Source organism: Bubalus bubalis, chromosome 9 (genome assembly GCF_019923935.1).
Source record: "Bubalus bubalis isolate 160015118507 breed Murrah chromosome 9, NDDB_SH_1, whole genome shotgun sequence".
Lineage (NCBI taxonomy): Eukaryota > Metazoa > Chordata > Mammalia > Artiodactyla > Bovidae > Bubalus > Bubalus bubalis.
This window is the reverse complement of record NC_059165.1, coordinates 29,438,334-29,441,912: the sequence shown is the minus strand read 5'-3', so window position 1 is coordinate 29,441,912 and position 3,579 is coordinate 29,438,334.

Sequence of the window (3,579 nt, the reverse complement as noted above, 5' to 3'; positions counted from 1 at the left end):
CAAAATCTCCTTAGTCTCTTCATTTGATTGTTTCAGCATTTTTCTATATTGTCTTCTTCATAGCTGTGGGCTCCTTCAGATATTCTTTTACTTCTAAAGTTCAGGGAGGAAAAGGTTTAGAAGAAACCATGTTGCAGGTACTAAAATATCAGAGAATTTGAAGGACCTAGGGCTTCCTAAGTGGCACTAATGGAGAAGAATCCGCCTGCCCATGCAGGAGACTCAAGAGACACAGGTTCGATCCCTGCGTCGGGAAGATCCCCCGAAGGAGGAAATGGCAACTGACTCCACAATTCTTGGTTGAAAAATTCCATGGACAGAGGAGCTTGGGCTAAAGCTTGGACAGTGGGCCAAAGTCCATGAGGTCTCAAAGAGTCGGACACAACTGAGTATGCACGCAAAGATGACATTAAAGGTCTCCTAGCCCCACTGTCTTTCCAGGGTTTACAGCTTTCCCATGCCATCACCAGCCCAGGTTTGATTACCTCCAGGCACACAGAACTCGTTACTCTCCAATCAGCTCTGTTCACCCAATGGCAGCTCATGAACAGGCTGTGGAGAGAAGAGCTACTGAGGTTAGAGGTGGAGGTCTGAGGCTGTGCTCCTCATCTAAAATGGAAGCCTCATATCTGCCCCTGGAATTACTGCAGTGGCTGCATGGAATAATATATATGCAAACACTTCACTTTTGTCCAGTAGATGAAGTTGTCCTAATGTTTAGAGCTGAAGGACACATGATGTTGCTGTTGAGTCCAGGAGAAAACTGAGAAAAGGGAGAATATGGGTCCCTTCTGTCTCGTAGGCTTCCTTTTCCACTTCTGAAATGAGCAATCAGCCTGGTAGGGATTTGAGAACCCATGTTCCTTTCATTTTGTTACTTGGCCGTTCCTCATGGCGTTGACCTTGCCTGCTGGTCAAATCTGGGTCCTGTTATTAATACATCCAGGCTCTAGCCAGATTCAGGAACAGAAAAGAGAATAAGCCCACAACAGGAGGTTTCCTTTATAGCAAGTGATAGGGCACTTACACGCTTCGCTTCTGTTCCCATCCCTGTGACATGAGCTAGCCATGTGAACACCTGGCCACTAGGTATGGAAAGAGCCCCTGAACTTTGAAGGGAATTGGAGAAGATGAGAAGGGAGTATGTGGCCTATGACAGAGATCATAATTTGAAGAATTTTCAGAAATCTGGGATTTCTGTTGAGTTATCTATGGAGGTGGTCACTTCATCATCCCACCTTTATCTTAAGTATGAGGATAACTAGGCCCTCAAAAAAGGGGTGCCACACATTTTCCTCGAAAGTAGCCCAACTTCCCTTCTGACCTTACTAACATAAAATTACACTATAAAAGATGAGGAGTTGAGGTAAGGCATGGGGTGGGTGAAAGTGAAAGTGAAGCCGCTTACTCGTGTCCGACTCTTTGTGACCCCATGGACTATAGCCTACCAGGCTCCTTGGTCCATGGGGTTCTCCAGGCAAGAATACTGGAGTGGGTTGCCATTTCCTTCTCCAGGGGATCTTCCCGACCCAGGGATTGAACCCAGGTCTCCCACATTGTAGGCACACGCTTTACCATCTGAGCTACCAGGAAAGCCCTAATCTGGGCTTCCTGGTGGCTCAGAGGTTAAAGCGTCTTCCTGCGTCTACCTGCAATGCTCGAGACCTGGGTTTGATCCCTGGGTTGGGAAGATCCCCTGGAGTAGGAAATGGCAACCCACTCCAGTATTCTTGCCTGAAGCATCCCATGGACAGAGGAACCTGGTGGGCTGCAGTACATCAGGTTGCAAAGAGTCGGACACGACTGAGTGACTTCACTTTCACTTTCATGGGGTGGGTACATGCATGCATGCTAAGTTGCTTCATTTGCCATTTCCTTCTCCAGGGGATCTTCACAACATAGGAATTGAACCCATGTCTCCTGTATCTCCCATATTACAGGTGGTTTCTGTACTGCTGAGCCACCTTGGAAGTCCATGGGGTGGGTAGGTGGAGGCTAAATGTCTACTAATAAGGAACTGGAAAAAAAAAGGAAGCAGTTTCTCATTGTAACCACCATCTTTTAAATTCTATATCTCCATGCTCTTCAAAAGCCTCCCCATTCTCTGCGTCTGGGATCTGGGCTATTTCAGGCTCACTGGATTTGTTTCACCTGGTGCCTGAACTGCCATGAAACAGTTTGGTCAGCCCCACAGACCTCTAACTTGCTGCCTGTTCTGCCAGGGGAGCAGGAGGGACTATGGTCTGTTAGGACAAAATGTGCAAACTGGGAGCTCTAACTCTTTACAGGATCATGCAATTAGTTTGGTGGGTCCCCATCTGCAAATGTTCAATGAGATAACATAGGAGAACCTAGAAAATATCTGAGCATATCATATCACATGCAAAAAGGGTAAGTATCACTTGTATGCTAGGTTATAATGATAGCATATATATTAACTGAGGCCAATACACAGTACAGTGCTTGAATCTTAAGTATACAGCTTGAGGAATTTTTACACGTGTGTACACTCATACAACCACCCCTAAATCAAGAACCCTTCCAGCCCCAGAAGGCCCTCTGAGGCACTCTCCCAGTCAGTACCCCCATGCAAAGGTAAAATATTTTTTTTTTCTTTGGGTCATATTTAAAAGAGGTGGAGGCTCTGAAAGAGAACCACTCTAGGTGGGCTCCATGCCCTGGTCCATCATCCCCTCCTCGCATGGCTTGGGTCCTGAGAAGGAAGGGAAAGGAATCAGCTGGTGATGTGCACCTGGACATAGAAGCTGGGTACGTGACCGTCACCAGAGGCCTGGTCAGCTCCCTCTGAAATGCAGGCTGTGCTCCAAAGTCCTGGTGGGTCAATGCTATTTACAGTCAACCTTTCCGGTTTGCAGTGGATGTTCCAAGGAGGGCTATTTTTAAGCAGGTTGATGGCCTGCAGGACCTTCTGGTAGTAAATTAAGCTGTTGTGGATACAAAGTGTATGGTCTAGCAATCTACTTCAGACGACCTGATCTAGAAGAGAAGGGTGATTGCGCCTGATTCCAGCCCCCAGATAACTAGTTGGAAGGAGATGCCCTGGTTTCTGGTTCAGAATGTGATTAGAAACTGAGGGAGCTTTAGATGTCTTTCTCAGCTTGGAGGGGAAAGGGGAGGGTCCCGGAGAGCAGGGACCATTCTCCACAGCTAACCAGGAACCCAGGGATGGGCTCCTGAGGGAAGATAGAAACAAATTCCCAAATAGGTGCAGCAATTTTCCCGCGGTCCTCCCACTCCCAACGCAGGAGCCTGCAGGTCTGGGCAGCCAGTTAGCGGGCTGAGGGCCCAGGAAGCCCTCGCAGAGCCCTGGGAGAGACAGCCTACAGGACTGGACTTGGGGCAGGGAAACATTTCAGAGAAAAGATAGGAGCTAGAAAGAGGACAGGGCCCACCCCCTGACACTGGTGTAAGAATCAGAGGCCGGTGCTACAAGGGCAAGGCTAGGAAGCAAGTGCGTCTTTAGACCTGATCGGGATTGGCCGAGGGGGGCCCCGCCCCGCCGTCCCGGCCCCGGGCCTCCCAGGAACCCTTTCAAGGCCGGCCCCGCCCCGCCCCTCC